Below are 23,257 nucleotides of genomic sequence, written 5' to 3'. Positions count from 1 at the left end.
TGTCATGCAGACACACAGAGCTTTCTGCCATCAACCCCTCCTTGCTGGCATTTTGCAGCAGAGGGGGTAACTTTCAGTAGTCTCCTACTGTTGGGAAGAGCCAAGGATGCAGAACGCCAGCTTCTCCGCATTTTGCAGCAAGCGGAGTAGCTAAAAGTAGATTCCTACTTTTTAGAAAGGTATGCATAGCTACCTTAAAGGCCAAGGTATGTGCGTAGCCCTCCAATTACAGTGCTAGAGACAGGCATCCACTCCTGTAGCACTTCATGTAAGTAACAGTCTACCAAGGCACGGTGGTTCCCACATTATGCGACCACATCCGCATACCAGAGGGCAAGGGCTGAGAATGAGCGCCTATTCAGCGCTCGTCTTAGTGAGAGCTGCGGAGCGCAATCCACCATTTTCTTTAATGCAGCCTATGAGTGCGTCCCCTGTATTTGGCACAAAAAACGGAGCGCAACGTGATGACGCGGTGCCATTTTAATTCCGTTCTCAATCATTGCCTGCAGGGAGCACCACGGAGCTGCAGCCTGGTTCTAATAAGCGCACAACAGCCAAGCACACATAGCTGAACTGTGAGTACACGGATACCATAATATTCAGGATGGAAAGATCAGATTCTCTCAGAGAGTTGAGATATTCAGACAGCTAAGTCTGTAAAAAAGTCTGTAAAAAGACCTGCAAAGGTTTTGAAGTGCAAGAAATTTAGGCATACTCTTAGAAGGTCGGAATCCACCTATTGCTCCGACTGTAAACCTTGTGAGCCACCAGTACTGTCATCACAAGCTCTAGATATAGAGGCTAATTCACCCGTAAGGGAACTACAAGTGAATGAACAATTCCTGTCTCAGGAACCACTGGCTATACCTACAGTGTCTACTGCATCCCCTCAACTACCTCCTCAAGTTGGAGACTTTTTAGAGTGGATAAAAACTGCCTTCCCATATACTACTCCTCTTCAACAAAGCACCAAACGTAAGGCACTAGACTACCCCCCCCCCCACACCTTGTCGGACAGTGAGGAAGGTCCCTCCTCTAATGTTGAGGCTATTTCTTTTCATGATTCAAAGCTTCAAGAATCAGGTGAAGTGACTTCAGATTCACACAGTAAATCAGATTCAGAGCAACCTACATTTGCCATACCAGATATTTGCAAAAAACTCCTTAGGTATATGGTGGAGACCTTGGAGATAAAAGATGAGACTCTGACAGTCTCAAAGGCTGATAGAGTCCTGAGTGTCCACCAAAAGAAATCTAGGTCATTTCCTGTAATCAAATCAATTACTCAAACCATTGAAACAGAATGGTTTCTCTGCTACTGCTGCAGAACCAGAGACCCGGGAGCAGCGTTCACTGACGCATTGGTGATACCCTTGGACTTTTTAAAAGGTGTACGCTTTTCCACCACTACCAATCCTTCCCAGGATCATTGCCAAGATCAAACAGGAAGCAGTAACCACGATACTCATTGCCTCAGATTGGGCCAACAGACTTTGGTATACGGATCGGCAGCATCAAGTCAAATAAGGTCTTGAGCTGTATTAAAAGGGGCATAGAGTCAAGGGAGGAGGGGGTCATTCTTCCACTGTATAGAGCACTTGTAAGGCCCCATCTAGAATATGCCGTACAGTTTTGGTCTCCATCACTCAAACAGGACATTATTGTATTAGAGAGGGTACAGAGAAGGGCAACTAAGCTGGTAAAAGGTATTGAAAATCTTAGCTATGAGGAAAGACTGGCCAAATTGGGGATGTTCACTCTGGAGAAGAGGTGCTTAAGGGGTGATGTGATAACTATGTATAAATATATAGGGGATCATATAAGAATCTCTCTAATGCTTTATTTACCAGTAGGTCTTTCCAGCTGACACAAGGTCACCCATTCCGATTAGAAGAAAAGAGGTTCCGCCTAAATATTCGGAAGGATTTTTTTACAGTGAAGATGTGGAATTCTCTCCCTGAATCAGTTGTACAGGCTGATAAATTAGATAGCTTTAAGAAGGGGTTGGATATCTTTTTAGCAAGTGAGGGAATACAGGGTTATGGGAAATAGCTCATGGTACAAGTTGATCCAGGGACTAGTCCGATTGCCATTTTGGAGTCAGGAAGGAATTTTTCCCCCTTTGAGGCAAATTGTTTTTTTGCCTTCCTCTGGATAAACTGGCAGATAGGTAGTTAATTCCAAAAAAAAAAGGTTGAACTCGATGGACATGTCTTTTTTCAGCCTTACTTACTATGTTACTCCAACCTGCCTATGTTGCGTTTGACGGCCTGGCACTTGAGACCCAGTTGTGGTCCCAGAGGAGATTCTCCCCAAAGGCAATAGCCATTCTTCTACGAGCGCATAAGGAGACCACAGCCAAGGCCTACTACAAAGTTTGGAGAACTTTTATAACCTGCTGTTCAGATTCACATCACTGGGAGGATAGCACGCCACCGGTTATTATGGATTTCCTTGCCTTAGGTTTTCGAATAGGGTTTGGCTCTAAGCACATTAAAAGCACAAATTTCAGCCTTGTCAGTACAATTCCAGTTTAAATGGTCAGAACAGCCTGATATTCAACAATTTTTCGAGGGGTCTTGAGATTCAGACCTCCTTTTAGGAGTCCTAGACCTTCATGGGATCTCACAATCAGCCCTTTGAACCCCTTCATTCTTGTGACCTAAAGTGGTTGACCCTCAAGGTCGCTTTCCTGATTGCAATTACTTCAGCCAAAAGAGTGTCAGCGACAGCGGCATTATCACATACCGAACCGTGGCTAGTCATTCATGCAGACAAAGTAGTCCTTAGGACCGTGCCTGGTTTTCTTCCAAAAGTGGTTTCGGCCTTCCATATCAATCAAGACATTGTTCTTCCATCCCTTTGTCCTAATCCTGCTAATGCCAAAGAGAAACAACTAAACAAGCTGGATGTTGTACGAGCTATTAAGGCCTACAAGAAAAGAACGTCTCACTTCAGACGATCAGATGCTCTTTTGGTTTCCTACTCCCCAACACACAAAGGCTTAGCCATGTCCAAACAAACTATTGCCAGATGGCTAGTAGAGACAATCAGCCAAGCCTATATTCTCAGCAAAAAACAAAGACCATTCTGAGTGGTTGCTCACTCGACTAGGGCACAGAGTACCTCCTGGGCTCTCCAAAATTTGGCTATTCCAGAGCAAATATGCAGAGCAGCCACGTGGGTTTCACCCAATACTTTTATTAAGTTTTACCGGTTACATGTTTTCGCTTCTACACCGGCCGTGTTTGCCCGTAAAGTTTTACAAGCTGCAGTAGCAGAGCGGCTTACTTAATTCAAATTGTGGGTTAAAATCAGGCCTTGTCGTACCCACCCAAATTATAAGGGACAGCTTTGGAACGTCCTATACGTCTGCACTGACAGGAGGGCCGACAAGAGAAAAAGGGATTTATACTTACGATAAATTCTTTTCTAGTAGCCCCGAACTGTCAGTGCAGTAAGTCCCTCCCAGGCTGATTTTAGTATGGGTGCAAGGACTTGCTACTCTGTCTCTCTATCCCTAAAATTCCTACTATTGTCTCTTGACCTTCCTTCATATCTTGCTGTCTCCTCATTACCTCACCGAGCTTTTCAACAGAACTGGGGAACAGAGGTGGAGCCAGCCTATATATTCTGAGGGAGGGGCCAAGAGACCAATTCTTCTGTCCTGCCTCCAGAGGTGAACCTGGACATAACCCATACGTCTGCACTGACAGTTCAGGCCTACTAGAAAAGAATTTATCGTAAGTATAAATCCCTTTTTTTTGAACGCTTAATGCCTCATATCTGAAGCAGGCAGCAGGGGGTACTGCAGCACTGTATAATCATTTCACTTTGCTATTTCCCAGCAGAGAACGTTGAAAGGTGCATATACATTTATATAGAGCTACTTGTAAACACAGCCATGTGTATTTGTATAATATAGTAAAAATAGTGTCCCTCTGTCCCTAGATGTCAATTTAGAAATACAGAACTCTCTCAGAATCCATGTTAAGCATTCATCGATTATAAGCAACCAAATACCCAGCTTGCTGCACTGAGATTCTTCTGGCCAGCAAAGGATATAAATATATATATTCTATATATAAATGCTCTGCATGTTTCAGGTGCCAATGATCCTTTAACTTCTCTGCTAGGCAGTGGCGGAACTACCAGGGTGCAGCAGCACCAGTGTCAGTGCCCCTGCACCCCCAATGGGGCCCACATCCCTTAAGAGTAATTGCATGTATTCCACATGCGCCGTTCAATTGAGCGTTGCCCAATATATCACAGTTCTGCAGGCCTTAGGCCAATTGGACTGATTGCGCCAATCGGGCCCTAAATAAACCTGCCCGTAATAGAATTGTTTTAGTGCTGTTGCAATGGGTGCTTATCTGTGTTGTGTCTCCCTGTCTGCCTGCTAAATCTGCGGTAATAGAAAGCATTTGACTGCAGGTCGGATCTTAGGCTTTTCTAAATGCAGAGTTGAGTCATGAGGATTTAAATAAGATAACGTGAGCACCTCCAGTCATGCACCAATTCACCTATTGCTTTAGGTTGTGTATGTAATGTAACTGGCAGAGAGGCCTTGCACATGCCCCCCATAGTGTAACATTAAATGGGTGGTTCACCTTCAGGTTCACTTTTAGTATGTTATAGAATGGTAAATTCTAACCAACTTTTCAATTGGTCTTCATTTTTTTCTTTTAATATTTTTTGAGTTATTTCTCTCCTTCTGAGTTTTTACAGCTTTTAAATGGCGGTCACAGACCCCCTCTAAACAACAATGCCTTGTAAGGCTAAACATTTATTGGTATTGCTACTTTTTCATTCAGGCTCAGTGCAATTTATATTCCAGTCTTTCATTCATATGAATTCATAGTTGCTAGGGTAATTTGGACCATAGCAACCAGACTGCTGAAATCGCAAACTGGAGAGCTGCTGAATACAATAATAATGCTAATAACGCAAACTGCAATTGAAAAAAAAAAGAAATAAAAAACAATTGCAAAGTTTCTCAGAAAATCTCTGTCTGCGCCATATTAAAGTTAATGTAAAGGTGAACCACCACTTTAATGCTGCACTGATAAACCCTTGCCATTAACACAGTAAAAAATGTATTTCAGTCTCCTGTGCTTATATCCTTTGAGTACAGGAATGGGAGCTGTTATTGAGAATGTTCAGGGCCTGGGGGTTTCCAAATGTAACTGCTACTATGACATTAGGTCAGTAATGCTGTGTTCTAGCCCAATGCACGGGGGTGGTAGGGGTGCCCAGTTGTAAATTTACATACCAGGACCCTTAGGGATCTAGTTACGCCACTGCTGCTAGTGCCAGACATGCAGCTTTATTCCTTAACATAAAAAGCCTTGAAGTGTGTCTTTAGGGGTCCAAAGTGGCTTCAGCTCCATGAGTGAGTGTCAGCTGAAACAGTCACTGGGCTGCACTCGCCTGTTACTCAGGACATGTCTAGTGGTTGCATTGTTCACTTTGGGCAGCATTGCCATTAAAGGAGAACTAAAGCTTAACTAAATAAGTAGGCTAGAATCGTTGCACATTACGTTTTGGGCTTCTGTACCAGCCCAAGGCAACCACAGCCCTTTAGCAGTAAAGATCTGTGTCTTTAAAGATGCCCCAGTAGCTCCCCATCTTCTTTTCTGCTGATTCACTGCACATGCTCTTTGCTGCTGTCACTTACTGAGCTTAGTGACTGACTCACAATATACAGTACATATAGAATATAAATGTCTCAATATAAGGCTGGTTAGAAATTAATACAGATAATTACTACATGGCAACACAGAAACCAGTACAAATAACATCAGAATTTAATAATCTGCTTTCTAGCATTAGCTTATATTACCGGTCAACCTCATTTTTTGCTTGATAATTATTGACGACTCCTAAGCTTAGCTTCTCAACAGCTGCTCAGAGCCCACTGAGCATGTGAGTGTCACAGACACTTTCCAAGATGGTGACCCCCTGTGACAAGTTTAACGTCCTGGATCATTGCTGCCATTGACAAGCTGAAACATTAGGCTGGTGCAATAAGTTCAGTCGGAAAAGTCGATTGCGTCAAAACCGTTGACTTTAACACCAGCATCAAAATTGACACGGGCGTCTAAATTCATTTTTCACAAATTTTTCACCAAAGAATTTTTCGTCAAAGCGAAACGTGACAAATACGCCCATCACTATTACTGACATCCGCTGCATATTCTTCTGTGATTTGATTTAATTCTTCATGAATTGTTGTAACCTTATTATTTGGCATATGTGGGATATTGTCCTTTGCTGTGCGTTTAAAAAAATAAATGACTTGAAATGACTTCCGGTTTACCCTGGCTGGTTCTAAACAGATATTTGCTGTAATTACCAATAAGCTTTAGCATTCTTCACGGTGGTCAAAATGTCTAAACTGAATTCCTTTCCAGTAAGGGACATGTAACCCTCACACAGCTGGGGAAATCTGTAGAATCTTTAGAATATTCCACACTCGGCCTCTAGATGGAGACACAGGTCTTAAATCAGAATCACTTATAATTAACTGCAACTTCTGTCACAGTTTGATATTTCTGTGCATCGGATCTATTGTCCAGTACAGAAAAGGCTGTTCATTTATACCCCCCTTCTCTCTCTTGGTGATACTTTGCATTTACTGGATATGCCTGTTCCGTGCTGTCACCCCTGCAAATTATCACAACAGGTAAAAGAGAGGGAAAAAAATAGATAGAATTGGACTTCCCAGCTCCTCATTAAATCTGATATCACTGAGACAAGTGTTCTGTGCACCCCCCCCCATAAACCCCAAAGATCAATAAAAGACATTTAAAGGGTTTTATATCCCATGATCCCCGGCGCAGATATTATTTCAAGTATGGGATTCATTACAGTGCAGTGTCTTGACTGCCCTCCATAGCTGAAATAGGGGTCACAGGGGGGGGGAAGGTAATTTCTTTTATTACTGAAAAATATATAAATAGATTTAAATTGTGATATATACTTATTCAGGTGGGGTTTTAATCACTGCAGCTATGACTTACATTAAATATCTTGCGCTACTTTCCTGTAGTGTCACTCTGGGAATATTTGCCTTTCACTAAAGAGTAATACATACAGGACAGACATATTATTTGGTGGTTTAAAAGGCAAGTTCACCCAACAGTGATATTTATATCCGTGTTACCAAGGCTGTGAGAATTGTAGTTCAACAGCTGATGGTTTGGACAGCTTTACTTAAAAGAAATGAATGCCCTGCAGAGTCTGTTTGGCCCAGGGTCCCCATCGCAATTAAAGACAGCCCTGAGTAGTGTAATGGCAATCGCAACAATTAGTGTTTGGCAGACAGAATACATATGTGAAAGGTAAAACTCTGGACTAGTGATTGTTCAGGTCTGCCCAGAACCCCTGGGACCTGTGGATTGGATGTTTTTGGCATGACCAATTGCCTTCAAAGACAGGTGACGATCCATATTCACATGTTCACAAACTCTTTACACTGTCACAGCCCTACTAGTGATTGTCAGGTCTCATTTTTATACTCAATCTCCCACTGCCCCCTCTGATGACATTAGTTCGGCCTTTTTGGGGTGATGTTTTTGGCATGACCAATTGCCTTTAAAGACAGGTGACGATCCATATTCACATGTTCACAAACTCTTTACACTGTCACAGCCCTACTAGTGATTGTCAGGTCTCATTTTTATACTCAATCTCCCACTGCCCCCTCTGATGACATTAGTTCGGCCTTTTTGGGGTGATGGCTCGCCACAGTTTATATGGTGGTTTATCGGCTTGGTCTTGCAACATTGTGGTAGTTTGGGCCATTTGGGCAGCCAAGTAGTATGTTTGCCTGTCTGGGAGAGCCATCCCCCCCTTTTTCCACCTTTCTCGTCAGCGTTGACAGGGATAGTATGGGTCTCCCCTTACCCCCAAATGAAGGTTTTGAAAATGGATTGTAGTTTAGTGAAGAAGGTGCCTTCAATCCACACTGGGGACTGTGAAAGGATGTAAAGTATTTTTGGGGCTAGTACCATTTTGATCAATTGGATCTTTCCGACTGGTCCTACCTTAGATTGTCCCATGCTCTGCACTTCTCTCTGACAACCTGAAGCAGAGTAGTGACATTTAGGTCCCATCTCTGCAGGGGCAGTGCTACCGTAACACCAAGATATGTAAACCTATCTACCACTACGAATGGGCAGTCTGCGAGATTTTCCCCCGGGAGTAAAGGGTCTACCAGAAACAGCACTGATTTAGTTAATCTAGTCTTTAATCCTGCAACCTCCCTTAATTTCTGAGTGACTGCAACCAATTGCTGTAGAGAGTTCCCCCTGTCCCCTAGGTATATTAAGATATCCTCAGCATATAGTTGTATCTTTTCGTGTACTCTGCCCACCTGGAAGCTTTGTCATTTACTCTAATGGAGGCGGAGGGAGCAGCATATAACAGGCAACCAACGTAGTGAAGTGGGGGCCTATGTTGAACCTCTGCAGGATCTTCCATAGGTAAGGCCATTCGACCGTATCGAAGGCCTTGGTTATGTCGAGTGCTGCCACCACCTTGGTTGCTGGTCAGATTAATAAATAGCCGTCTGATATTGTGGGCTGTTGTTTTGTTGGGTATGAACCCTGTTTGATCAGGCTTAACCAACATGGAAATGACCTTCCCAAATCTGCGGGCTAGAACTTTCGCTAGTATTTTCACGTCTGCGTTCAATAGGGAGATGGGTCGTTATGACTCTGGGAGTCGCTAGTATTTTCACATCTGCGTTCAATAGGGAGATGGGTCGGTATGACTCTGGGAGTGTGGGGTGTTTCCCTGGTTTCCCTATCAGGACTATAGTGGCCTCATACATCGAAGCTGGCAACCGTTGCTGTGTCATAGCAGCCTGATACACCGATAAGCATTCAGGGGCTATTACCTTAAAATTTCTCTTGTAGAGTTCTATGGGTAGCCCATCTGCACCTGCGGCTTTACTGGGGAAAGAATTAATTGCTTCCGTAATTTCCTCCACCATTATGTCCGCAGGAATTGGCTATATTCCAGCAGAAGTGCTGGAAGTGTAATACTATCTAAGAAGGTGTCTATAAAACTTAGTGCCTCAGGCAGTTGGGAGGAGTATAATGAGGAATAAAATTGCACAAGTGTCTGCCTGATCTCATCTGTCTGTGGTTATTGCCCCATGTGCAGCCTTTAAGGCCGTAATTGCAGTAGGTGGGTTTTGCGCAGAGATCACATAGGCAAGTAGTTTTCCTGCCCTTTCCCCTTGCTCAAATGCCCTAGCTTTGGAAAACAAATGCTTATGCTGAGCTCTGTCATGCATTAACTTAGAGTACTGCTCTTGTGTAATTTTCAGTTGTTCTATCGATACATCTGTGGAATGCTCCACCACTTCTCTCTCTCCATAACATCTTTTGCTCCATTTGGATTTGCGCCCTTTTAGTTTGTGTTTTGAGAGCCACAACCTCTGCATTTAGGATACCTCTTATATAAGCTTTGAAGGTATCCCAAATAGTGAGCTGATCTGCACTCCGTTGGTTCAGCTGGAAGAATTCTGGTATTGTCTGTTCTAGCTGTGTTTGGTTATCCAACAGATATAGCCATATAGGTTTAAGTGACCATCTTGTTGGTTGTGGGGTTCTGGCTAAGTCTAATTTAAATACTAGTGGCGAATGATCAGATACCCCTCTTGCTCCATAGGCAATATGACTTAGTAGGGGTAAAGTTTTGTGAGTCACTAGGGCCATGTCTATTCTGGACATGGTTAAGTGGGAGGCTGAGAAACAGGAGAACTGTTGGGTTGCAGGGTGCATATGCCTCCACCATCCCCAGGGAGCTCACCAGGTTATGAAAGTTTGTGGGGGTTTCCGTAGTTGTTTTCCCTGCTTTGTGCCATCTGTCCATCTCTGGATCCAGCACAGTGTTAGAATCCCCCATTGCTAGCAAGTATGCTCTGGGGTGGGACCCTTGGAACTCTGCTAGTTGAATCACTGTCATGTTTAGAGGGGGGATATACACAGATGCCTCACATTTAGCAATGTACCCATGAACAAATATAAATCAACCCAGCGGCTCCGTATGTACATCCAGCAGTTGAAAGGGGACTGTCTTTGCTATAAGTATCGCTACCCCTGTAGTGGAGTGGGTTGTGTGAGTGGCATGGTAGTGCCAACCCACCCATGTTTTTTTCATGGATAAGATCTAGGTGGGTTTCCTGTACGCACACCAGCTTGGCATTTTCCCTTTTTACATAATCCATTACTAGTCGCCTCTTAATCGGGTCGTTTAGCCCCCTAACGTTCCAGCTTAATACTTTATTAACACCATTGCTGCACTTGAAGAGGGACAAATGGAATACACAGAGCCTTATTATAGAACGTGACAAAGGGAATATTTTCCACAATGATTTATTTTGATATAACAGATTGTATGTATCAAAACTATTGTAGATAAAAACAGGATTTTGGGGCAGTTTAGGAAGGGTGTTTTAAAAGCCTCAATTTCTTACCCCAAACTTAGTATCCACCCATATTTTCATGTGTTTTCTCCTTCACGCTGTATTACTTCCTTGTGTGCAGAAAGATCAGTGTCTCAAACACCTCTGTGTTTCTTTTAATGGTCTTAATCAGAGATGTAGCTATAGGGGCACAGAACTAGTAACTATAATGTAGATTTGGGAAGCACTGACAACAGCAGGATGGCTGTAATTAAGCTTGAAAAAGGGCCTGTAAGCCCGAAACATGTCCTGTGGATGCACAGTAAAAGCTTAATTGCAGTTATCCTGCTGTTGTGACTGCTTCCAAAATCTACATTATATTGTATGAACATCCTCCCAAACATTAAAGGGAAATTAGAGACCACTGGGTCCTTTTTATGTTCACTAACTAGCCCAGGCTTCAAAACGTGTATGTTATATAGTTGTAGATCAATGTAATAATGCAGTCTATAACCACTTTATACAGGGCCAGCTGCAAAAAGCACATTTTCATAGGCCACTCATTGAAGTAGTGCTTCTTCACTTTCATCCTGGGGCTGCCTCACTTGGGGCCAGCTGGGAACTTCTGCTTCAGCTACCAGGTCACTTCACAGGGGCGCGCATCCCAGCGCACTCTTCCATTTGGATTACACGCTTTATAGTTCAGGTTATGCTCACCTGGTCTAGCCCGCTTCTCCATGCTATTACAGGTGATTGGTCAATGTAGCTATCTATACCCTGTGTACCTCAGGAACCACCTCTTAAAGGTACAGAAACAGTGTATCACTCAAGCTCTGCTAGAGCTCATTCAAGGTACTGTATGCCTACTGAAGTGAAGGAAAATTGGCTCAGGACCTTCTTTGGGTAAAGAGAGCTGAGGATACGGGCTTGCCTCTTTCCTTAAACCCAGTGCCTACTACACTCTCCTCTGGCACAGGCCAGCCAAGGTGCAAACACAGACTCAATACCAACAAGTAGAAGAACAAGAACGTAAAACACATACTGCACACCTTTCGTGTTTTCAAAGTCTCCTATGACAGCTATTTGTTTTGAACTCTACCCATTCTTTCCAACCACAACTTTTAAACCCTGCATGTGACATGGTGAGCCGGCCAATTAAGGTAGGTTATGGGAGAAGGGGCTGGTGGTAGAGTAGACGCCTGCCAAAAACCTGAGCATCCCCTATCAGACATTGAAGCATTACACAAATCCTAAGAACAAATCAGGAAATGTTTCTCTGCCTGGTCGATGTGAACCCCACAATATGAACCCCCATGTATTTTAAAAGGGGAATGGATTTGACACATATACATTTATTACCTGTGTGCCACAAATCCGAAGGATTCCCCTATACCTCCGTAATGCAAATGTATTCTGAGCATTACTGCTCACCTACCAATATTTTGTGTTAATAGGAGAAACAACTACATAGTAACCCTACAGGGATAGATTTAGGCTTTATACCCACAGGCACACAGGCATCTTCACATCTGACTATGAAGATTTTGTTGTGCATGTTAACCTTCACTGATTTGGGCTCAAGTCTGAAGAGTTTGCTCATGTGCATTATATTCCCTATGGGGATGGTACCTGACCAGCTATGAAAGGGAGAGTGGGATCCATTCTTTTCTGAATACGGCTGCAACATTTCACAATTTAGATATCCTTAGGGCCTTAAATACATTCATAATTTTGTCTTGTGCTTTTATAACGTTTTAATCTTACTGTGATACATTCAAGTGTTACTAAACCCTGAGTTTATTTTATTAATTATTTTTCTTCTCTTCTCCAGCTTTTTGATGCGTGGATGTACCAGCAGGTGCACTGAGCATTCAGCCTTCATACCATGATGATGAATGGTGGGAGAATGCAAAGAATACTTATTATAAACAAACTCTCCGGCCCAGTGTGATGATGCTTGGTGGAGCAGCCATACCTGCAGTAGAACTGGTGTCACTCACAGGTACTGAACCTTTCAGTGTTTCTTTATTGCAAGCCATTTTTTTACTCCCTCCACCTCTCTAGTAAAATAGACAGACCAATACCAGGAATAAAAATACACACAGCGACATGGAAGTTAATTAAATATGTAATAATTTATTAATTATTGATAAAAATGAAAAAACTACGCTTTTTGATCCTGAGGAAGGCAAAAAACCTCTGAGAAACGAGAGGAAAAAATTCCTTCCTGACTCCTTAATGGCAATCGGATTTGCTCCCAGGATCAACGCGTCATATATAATTAAGGAAAATAGGGTAAGGGAAACAGAAAGGAATATGGCAACATACACATGAGCACCTTTTAGGCTGCTAGGTGAACTCTGCATTCTGTTCCATTCCTTTGGAAACCACACAGCCTGCAGACCCGGCTTCTACAGTCTGAGTGATGGAGTGAAAAAGAATGCAGGGTCTACCGAGTGGCTTAAGGGGACTTCTGTCTATGAAACCATATTTTATATGGAAAGGGTAGGCAAAGCTGGTGTAACTGATTTAAGGGGGGAGGTCACCGGTGGTGGTATTAGGGTGGAAGGAAAAAAAATACAAAGCAATATGGCAGCATACACATGAGCATCATTAAGCTGCTTGGTGAATACTGCATTCTATTCCATTCCATTTCACCTCAGGCGCTCATAGACCCCGGCGTCTGCACACTGAGGGATGGAGTGAAAAGTAATGTAGTGTCTACCGAGTGGCTTAATGGTGTTCCAGTTCATGATACCATATTTTATATGGAAAGGGAAGGCAACTCTGGTCTAACTATTATTGAAAGGGGATGGTCACCGCTGGTGGTATTATGGAGGAAGGATAAGATATAGAAAGCAATATGGTAGCATACACATGAGCATCATTAAGCTGCTTGGTGAATGCTGCATTCTATTCCATTCCATTAAACCCCAGGCAGCCCACAGACCCCGGCGTCTGCACACTGAGGGATGGAGTGAAAAGGAATGCTGTGTCTACCGAGTGGCTTAAGTGCGCTCCTGTTTATGATACCATATTTTAGTTTGAAGTAGGGGAGCACCGCTGGGGGAGCTATGATGGTAAAAGGAGGTTCAACTCTGGTGGAGCTGTGGTGGAAGGAGGAGGGGCACCACTGGTGGAGGTGGAAGGAGGAAGGGCACTGCTGGTTGAGCTGTGGTGCAAGTGGGGGGCACCGCCGGTCCTACTGCAGAGGAAGGAAGGGAAATATAAATCAAGATCTCACGCTGGTGATTTTGGCATTGCAGGTTGATCCTGGAGCTCTAAATTGCGGTATAATCGAAGTCCCTAAAGGCTTCCGCAATCTCCTTTTCCATGGCCAAGGAACCCTCGGAGGGAGGAGTTAGAACTAGATGTTGATCTTTATCCTCGGAAAGTCTAACATCCTCAGGTATGAACGGGGGCTGCATTCTTCTCTCTAGCAAAGCCATCCAGTCAATGCTCTGGTTAATAGACAATATAAAAACATTTATTATTAATTGTTACTTAGCATACTTAAACTTTTATTTTATTTAAAATATGTTTGATTAGCATATAAACATTGGGAGTTCATCTGTACCTTTAGGGCTAGTCCACATGAGGAGATTCCGCGAGATTTTTTCTCCTGGCTACTAATTCCCTCGTCTTTTGAGCAACTATCTCCCCGAACTGCCTCAGCGGGTTTCCCTATAGGCTACAATGAAAAGTCGCCTGCGCTAATGCACACGCGGCGATTGCGTTTTCAATAGTCGCCCAAAGTTGCCTCAGTGCCGAATCTCCACGTGTGGCCTTACCCTTAGTTCATTTCTGTAGCTACCAAAAGTTGACTGAAAGATGAACTTACTCGAAAGAAATAATGATGCATAACATCACATGCATCTTCTTCACTTGAGCCCAGCCGCTTCAGTGGGTCCCGCTGTAAGAGCTACAAAGAAAGAGAATGACCTTAGAAACATTAGCAGATAATCTCTGTTTGCAGCGCTGTGTGACAGTTAATGGCTATAAAGGCTAATACACAGTTAGACTGCACAAATTGAAAGGAAATGATTTAAGGGATGCAAGGATAGTGCTACCTGTTCATGAATTACTGGTTAGACCACAGCTTGCGCCCTTAACTTACTGAGTAACTTACCCCTGATATTAAGTTGACGGCATCCGCTGCCAGGAACTTCGGGACGACTAAACCAGTAGATGGTCTCAGCATTGGTTTCTACAATGTGGAACATAAGAAAGTTCTCTGTTATAATAGTTTATAGAACTAATCAGTTGTAAGTGGCTAAGAAGGCTTCAAAACCTGTTGCTACATACATTAAAGGGGTTTGTAAGGATAGATTGTAGTGGGCATATCTTAGCATACCATTTATATTCCCTACAAATGCAATCAATGCAAAAATGCTGCCACACAAACAACTTATTGCTCTGTGGCCATATGTAACTAATATAGCTGATTCTTGATGTTATTAAGTTAATAAACAGTTGCCTATTCAGTCCAGTTATTAAGGTTTCTACTTACCTCCCCAACTAGCATTTCGTATATTACAATGCCCAGAGACCACCAGTCGACAGATCTTGAGTATGGCTCCCTGGCGAGGACTTCTGGTGCCATGTAGCCAAAAGATCCTTTCAGGCTACTTGTTCGCCCTTCATAGCCAATTCCTGAAAAAAAACAGTTATTGTAAGTAAACGGATGATCATTTGGGGCTTATTTATCTGTATCGACTCAGTTTAATAATGTTTAGTTTGATAATGAAACTGGGTAAAATATTGTCTGTGAAAAAAAAGTTTTCAATATAGTCAGCCAAAAAAATGTAATCCATAATAGCTGGAGTAAACCGATGTCTAAGGTAACAGCCAGAACACAAATCACTATGTTGCGTCTCTCTCTAACCTTTTAGCCAGTTGGCCACTAGTTGCTGGGCCACATTAGACACATACAGTAACTGTTCAGCTTTCTTTTCATCCTGACCTGCATGCTCAGCAAACAAACTGAACATTAAGTGATACTAATCAATGGGGGATATGCCTAACAGTTGGCACCCTCCAGTGATTTCACCTTTTCTTTCCTCCTTTAATCTGCTCTGCTAAAGCATAACTTAGTAGGAAAAGTTCACTCTCACTTTCTCATAATATGAAACTACAAATGTCAGTCACTTCATGAACCTCAATAACATTATGTGAAACTGAACCTTTTGATTTGTTAGTTTATGAGAATCCTTACCGTCTTTGCTCAGCCCAAAATCAGCCAGTTTAACGTATCCACTGCTGTCTAAAAGTAGGTTTTCCGGCTTGAGATCTCTGTGGTAAAACAACAGCAAAAGTTATCAAAGTACAACATATCTGGGACACTGTGACAAAAGGGGAAATAATTAGTGATGTAACGTGAATAATACAATTAATTATGTAAAATATAAGGATATTATAAGTCACTAAGTAGATCCATGGCCTTTTAAAAGCACAAGGCTGAAGTTCTCTTGCTCTTGTGGTCATGCTCTACAGGGGATATTAATATTGGCTTCCATTCTTTTGTCTGATATGTTTAGCAGTAATGCTCCCTTACATTTTATATTGCAAAATGTTTCATGTACATGAAAATAATAAATATACTTACCGGTGTATGATGTCATTTTCATGTAAATATGAAATGGCCATCAGCGTGCAAGCAGCATAGAACCTGCAAAGAGAATCCCATAATTAGGTTATTGAATACATAGTCATATATTTGTTAGTGTAGTGTATCTCTGTCTAAATATTACTGGCTCGCTGTAAGTCAAGAGACCCACTTACTATCATGGTATGTTCTGCATGCAGCTCCGCTTAAATAAATATGTTATGTATTTCCAAATAATGATGTTTTCTTACATCCTCTTGCCTTTGTCAGATAAACAAGGAGCCAGACCCTGTATACTACTTACTTACTGTATGAATGGCACCCGCATGACTCTAGGTAAAGGTTAATTTGTACTTACATAGCTCTTGGTTGTTCAAATGCACCTTCCCTCTGCAGGTAGCTCTTTAAGCAGCCGCCAGCAACGTACTCCATCAGAAAGAATAGATGGTATTCTGACTGGAACGTGGCGTGGATATCCACAACGAAAGGGTGGTCAGCAACGGCGAAAGCAACCCGTTTCTCTAGCAAGATCCTGAATATTAAAAGCATTCATTGTCAGAACAAGGGACATGGGTAAGTAACAAAGCCAACCATGCTAAAATGATCATTTCCATAAACTGACCTTTCAATGCCCCTTGAGGAGGTGATGCTCTCCTTTTTCAAGATTTTCAGGGCATAGGATCTTTTGGTTGCCGCGTGTTCAACAAGGAGAACCTGGAATAAGAGAGAATCTCAGGAAATGCAGGAAGATACATGCAGAACATCCATACCCCTTTCAGAGAGCTGCAAGAATCGATCCATACTTGCCCCAGCATTGCAAGGTAACAGAACTAACTGTTTAGCCACTGTTCTTGCATGTGCCAATAGTCATCCTAATTATGGATTAAGTTTAATATTACCTTGGCAAATCCGCCCTCGCCTAGGAAACCACGTTGGTTGAAGTCTTGCAGTCTGTAGTTGGTCAACTGCAAAGCTCTGAAAAAGAAATACCCAACATGAAACTCATTTTTATTTCAAATGAAATGTTAATAGTCATAATAATCATCATGTGCAGGTTGCATCTTACTGTGGGTCCTTTGTCACTGCCAGTGGACATCCTTCTGCTGCATCAGGTGGAGTTGGGCTGATGTTTTCTTCATCCACAGATATCTCACTATAAGGAAAAGTAAGTTTGTTATTTTGCGTTTCTATTTACCCTTAGCCGATTCATTCTCCATAATCCTCAATAGCACAGCACCCCATAGCCATAATTCATAGGTGGCTTTGTGCTATTGAATTATGTATTGTGTAATCTCCCAGCCAAAGTGCAGGTGCATATTACCATCTGTCCTCTTCTGTGCCAATCTAATACTTTACTTTAATCAGAAGAATAATCCTGTTATTGTGAAGATTTTATTTGATGATAGTATAGGGTAGGGATTTAATCTGGTCTCTAATAAACTCCACAATATCCTCACCTCTCCGATGGCTCTTCAGGTACCTCGTCTACCTCTGGCACTGGTTCTTCAGTGGATTCGTCATGATGATGCTGCAAACAAGGGACAATTGTGCAATGAATGAATGTGGCATCACATGGATATGATAAAAGCAATGTTTATGTTCTGGCCAAGAAATGAATGGCATCAGTATAAAATACTCACTTGGAAAGAATCACTGGCAGGTTCTGAAACGACCTGAACCTCTTCTGCGCTGACCTCTTCTGCGCTGACCTCTTCTGCTAGGAGGTTTACACCAGTGTCACTAGCAGTCTCCACTGCTGCATCTAAAGAGACAGTAAATAAACATAGTGAATGAATTTTCAAATATAAAAACTTTCTTGAACCTAAGGCTTAAGGATGTTTCTTGATTTGGTAAGATGCTATTAATAATCAGTGGTTTGAAAAGTACATGCAAAAGCCATACAATTCATCTATAGTTCTGTGGGGCTTAGTTTAATGTCCATGAAGGGGTAGTGGATGGGATGACACACGTTACCCCATATAATGCCAATAGAAAAGAGGCTAGAGCCTGTTGTGACTCACCTGGAACATGCTCTGCTTCCCTCCGAACTATCTCCTCATTGAGCTTGAGGAGAGAGGAGTAAAGGGCTTTCAGCCTCTTCTCACTGCTCTTCCTCAGCTCCTTCATCAGGGCTCTGGTCTTTCTGTCCTTGGTGGCATGGTACAGATTTTCGGCCCCTGCTGCCATCTTCATCTCCTTCTGGATGACTCCCACCAACTCCTCCTTCATTTCTGAAAGAGAGACACCTACCTGGGGCTCACAAGCATCAAGAGACTGTTTGATGTCGACAGTCTATAGAGAATGGGAAACAATTAAGAAACAATGGTTAAGTGCTTGTCACCCATTCCAATTAGAAGAAAAGAGTTTCCTCCTAATGGTTTGGAAGGTTTTTTTTTTTTACAGTTGAATTCTCTCCTTGAATCAGTGGTACAGGCTGATACATTAGATAGCTTTAAAGGAGAAGGAAAGTTAAAAAAAATAACCTCCCTCTTTCTCTTTGTCATTATCCCCCCTCCTGAAACGCCGCATTGAGAATTGCAATGACTTTACAGTTTTGTGCACTTCCATTCCAAAATTTTTCTATAGTGTAAGCTTTGGCGCCGCCATTTTTGAATTGCCTCCCTGCGCTTTGTCTCTAGTGCGCATGCGCCTCTTCCGTGACCCTGTGGTGTAACCAAACAAGCGCGCATACGTCGCTACACAGTGATAAGCATTGGTGTCGCATCTATAGTGCATATTGAATAAGCCTGTAAGTGCCACAATATGTTTTACAGACCCGAACGCTGGGTATATTTGCGTGTCCTCTGTTCCTGTGCTCGCTTCAAAGCTTCCCTTTGTTACCAGGCAAAGGGGAACATCAATCAAGGTGGAGTAAATGCAGGTAGATAGAGAGAGAGAGAGTTTAGGGATGACGAATGGGCAGATCACGTGACCCAAACGTCATCTCTTCTCGGGAAGACAGGAGATCAAAGTGCGATTGCGCAGGGCTACTCTTAGACGGATTGCGCATGCGTGTGCCCTGATTAGAAGGATTTATGGACTGGAGCAAAGACATCTGTTTCTGTGCAGCTTGCCACTTATTTGAAAAACGATTACAGCGCAAGAATGAATGAAAAACGGAATGAAGAAATGCTTGCTGGTAATAATATTTACATTTTATGGCCACTAATTAAAGCTTTATTTTATTTTAGACTTTCCTTCTTTAAGAAGGAGTTGGATGGCTTTTTAGCAAGTGAATGAATACAGGGTTATGGAAGATAGCCATAGTTCCAGGAACTAGACCAATCGCCATTTTGGTGTCAGGAAGGAATTTTTTCCCCCTCTGAGGCAAATGGCAAAAAAAAGTCAAAAGGTTGAACTTGATGGATGTGTGTCTTTTTTCAACCTAACTTACTATGAAACATGATATTTGTCATGAACATCAGAAAACTGTTTGTCAAATGGGTTTATGAAATATTTCTTATAATCTGAGGAATTTTCTTTTCTATCTGTTGGTAAGGTCTCTAATCGTCAGGCATGAAGCGACAACTTGATATTTCCATCTGCCTTACCTCAGAATGCCGGTGCCGACGCAAGATGTTAGAATGTCCGGCACCCATCTTGAGGCTCCTGTATGAGAAAAAAAAGGTTGGTGTAAGTGGCTGCTTCAGTGGAGATAAAGAATACAACTGTTTGTAGCTGCTGGTAAACTACAAGCTCAAGACAAGCACCTCTCTGTAACCTCACTGCTACCCATCTGAGCAGGTAGGGAAAGGGAAGTTGATATGGGCAAAGTAGTCATTTTATGACATTTTCACACTTCTTATCCCCATTGGTTTAAACCAGTACTAGTATTATTTCTTTTCAGCCCATCTATTCATGTACTAATTTTATTTCCAAACTGGTGTGTGGTTGTTATGGTAATTAAACTATAGCAACTAAACAGCAGCTGCAAAAGTCTTTGAGTGGCCAAACAAAACATTTCAACTCTTCCTTTTTCCTCTTTAAATTTTTCCTTATTCTCATTTATAATTACACATTGTAATAATGCCACCTACATTAGATACATTTATATCCCTTAAGAGGGATATAAATGAGCTGGAGAGAGTGCAGAGACTAAGTGCAACTAAATTGGTTAGAGGGACGGAAGACTTAAATTATGAGGGTAGACTGTCAAGGTTGGGGTTGTTTTCTCTGGAAAAAAGGCACTTGCGAGGGGACATGATTACACTTTACAAGTACATTAGAGGACATTATAGACAAATAGCAGGGGACCTTTTTACCCATAAAGTGGATCACCGTACCAGAGGCCACCCCTTTAGACTAGAAGAAAAGAACTTTCATTTGAAGCAACGTAGGGGGTTCTTCACAGTCAGGACAGTGAGGTTGTGGAATGCACTGCCGGGTGATGTTGTGATGCTGATTCAGTTAATGCCTTTAAGAATGGCTTGGATGATTTTTTGGACAGACATAATATCAAAGGCTATTGTGATACTAAACTCTATAGTTAGTATAAGTATGGGTATATAGAAGTTAATTAAAAGTAGGGAGGGGTGTGTGTATGGATGCTGGGTTTTCATTTGGAGGGGTTGAACTTGATGGACTTTGTCTTTTTTCAACCCGATTTAACTATGTACACGTAACTAACTATGTAACTATGTAACATGGCCAGTTAGTGTTATTTGAGGTATGTGCTTATTTGCTGCAGGTTTACCCATGGAATTGTAGAAAGCTAAGTCCTGCCCTGGGGTCTCTAAGCCCCTGGCTCACAAATGTTTGGGAATATTGAATAATGTCTGGATCTAAAACTATATTGAGCAACATGGCAATGTCTACAGCCAAGAGTGATACCTTACACATATTATAGGGGGAAATAATGCTGCCAAGAAAAGGTAGTTAGAATTGTATTGTATAATGTCAGGATCTGGGCTGGCTTGTGATAAGACTACAGATCCCATCATGCATTGAGATTCATTTGTCCTATTAATGTAGAGATCGCTGCATGTACCCAATGTGCCTGCTTCCCATAACCAGCTGTGCTATGATTCGTGCTCCTGCACCATAACACAATAATTCCTAATGCTAGGCATTTGTTTCTTCTGACATTTGCTACTTTTGTTTCTATTGCAGCCCTTTCTAATATACAGTAGAACCCCCTTTATACATTTTTCAGGGGACCAGAAAAAAAGTATGTAAAATCAGGAAAATGTATTAGGCATAAAATACAGGTGGGACCACAAAATAACAATGTAAAATAAGGGAAAACTTGAAATCAGAGCATTTAAAGTGGGGGTTCTACTGTATAATCCACACTAGTGCTGATGCTAGTGACAGTTGCTTTTAACAGTTGCTTTTGACAGTTGGTAGGATGAGTGGGACCCTAGACGTCAAGTCACAGTTGACATTTATAACTAAAGAGAGGCTTAATAAAAGTTCAAAAGTAGCAATAAATATACAAGGAACATGAAATACACATTGCCTTAGAGTTACAACTCATAGGGGATGCTGGGAATTGTAGTTCAGCTGTATCTAGAGAAGCACAGGTTTAGCTTTAGGGTCAGTGAGGTTTTGCTAGCAGTTACACAAAAAGGTTGAGCTTGATGGACGTGTGTCTTTTTTCAGCCTCATCTACTTTGTAAAACATTTTACAGAAGGGAAATGCAGGATCCTTACCTTCCTCCAGATGATCCTCAATGGGTTGGGCAAGTTGTAGTTATCCTTCTGCCTTTGATGTAAAATTAAAAAAATGGTCTTCTTCAAGTCGCTGACAATTCAATGAAAAACTCTAATAAATCTCGAAATATCGCAAATCGCTTTATGGGGAGAGAAAAATAGAGAGGAGAAGTTGTGAGCTGAGCCCTCTCTGCCATATATATCTGTATATACTGGGTTTTCCCTTTCACTATTTTTCCCAATTGTACTGCACTACTGAATATGCTTGCCCCTCTATAAATAACACACAAATCAGTATCAGATTTAATAGAATGAAGCTGATTAGGAGAGATACAAAAGGTTGGTGCAATCAAGGACCCTGGACACCCCTGCCACCCAAGTGTGGGTGGTCCTGGTTACCAAATGCACATGTAGGGGGGACTTTACAGAGTAATAGCTAAAAACCCTTTTTGGGTGTGGGTGATTGACATAGCAATGAATTGTTGTGATTGGGATTCTTATGTTGGCCATACACAGGCAGGCATACATACAATAGCAGGCAATGGGGGTCAATTTTGAGAGTTTTGGGTACCAGGGGTAGTTTTGGGTGGTTTGTCCTCACTTCCCTAAGCTTCCATAAATCATGTGGGGCAAACCATCCCTAATTCCCCATTTGTAATATGTCATCTCCCCCCCCAGATTCTGTAGTAGGTCCACTTACCTCTGAATCCTGAACGGAAATAACTGCCATCCATACCTGAGCCTTCAAGTTAACTTCCCTGGCAACTTTCATCCAATCAGAGCTTCCCTGGGAGTGATGTCATACTGAGCTAAGTCATGGCACCCCAGTCACTGGCAGCCAATCACTTGCTCAGGTACATATGTGACATGTGACCAGTCAAACTTGTGCTTAATGAAACAGAATCAACCCCAAACCTAAGCAGCTTTAGAAGCAGGGCCATCATCAAAACTCATGGGGCCCCTGACTAGACTCCCCAATCTCCACTGATGGTTGTCCTGCTTAGATCTCCTCTGTCTGGTGACCCACCAGCTGTTAACTAAACTACAACTCAGCTACTGCTTGTCACAGGGAATGCTGGGACTTGTAGTTTGGCAATGGCTGGACAAGTATCATCACCAAGTTAGTCAGAAGTATTCTATTAGGAATTAGATTTTTTATTTGACAGCTCCGTATGTTTTACTTTTAATAGGCTTTATGTTGCTAAGGCTCTCACCTCATAGCAACCAGGGAATGGCTTTAATAGTCATAGCTAGACATAGTATCCTTGGAAGTTTGCAGGTTTCCAGTTTATATGCAGCTGTGATCACATGGCTAGAGACTGGGATTAGACTTGCAGCCACTGCATTTTTGCATTTTGATTCTCAGAGTCACTGGCCCCCAGTTTCCCTCAGTGCACTCTCATGTCTATATTTAGGGCTGTTGGTATTTGATGGGATGTAGGGCCGATCTTAACAAATGCGGGGCGCAATTGGGGCAACTTTGGCAGAGCCAGTAACATTTTCTAGTAGACTTTATGTATGATGATCCAAATTACAGAAAGATCTGTTATCTAGAAAACCACAGGTCCCGAGCCTTCTGAATA

The 23,257-nt window shown here is 42.2% G+C and overlaps 1 long non-coding RNA gene across 2 annotated transcripts in view; it reads left to right on the top strand.

The window, feature by feature from the left end:
• The first annotated feature begins 12,156 nt into the window (after positions 1-12,156).
• Positions 12,157-23,257, top strand: part of LOC121399039 — a 21,958-nt gene continuing 10,857 nt past the window's right edge. The window contains exons 1-7 of one of the 2 annotated variants that reach the window (XR_005964699.1): positions 12,157-12,419; positions 13,684-13,826; positions 14,940-15,089; positions 16,419-16,595; positions 16,687-16,843; positions 17,077-17,187; positions 19,522-19,761. This is a non-coding gene — a long non-coding RNA (uncharacterized LOC121399039). Of the gene's footprint in view, positions 12,420-13,683; positions 13,827-14,939; positions 15,090-16,418; positions 16,596-16,686; positions 16,844-17,076; positions 17,188-19,521; positions 19,762-23,257 lie in introns of those variants that run through there. The other variant, XR_005964698.1, reaches the window with a different exon arrangement.

Source organism: Xenopus laevis, chromosome 9_10S, assembly GCF_017654675.1.
Source record: "Xenopus laevis strain J_2021 chromosome 9_10S, Xenopus_laevis_v10.1, whole genome shotgun sequence".
Classification (NCBI taxonomy): Eukaryota; Metazoa; Chordata; class Amphibia; order Anura; family Pipidae; genus Xenopus; species Xenopus laevis.
The sequence above is the reverse complement of the archived record's forward strand: the minus strand, read 5'-3'. Positions and strand labels throughout refer to the sequence as shown.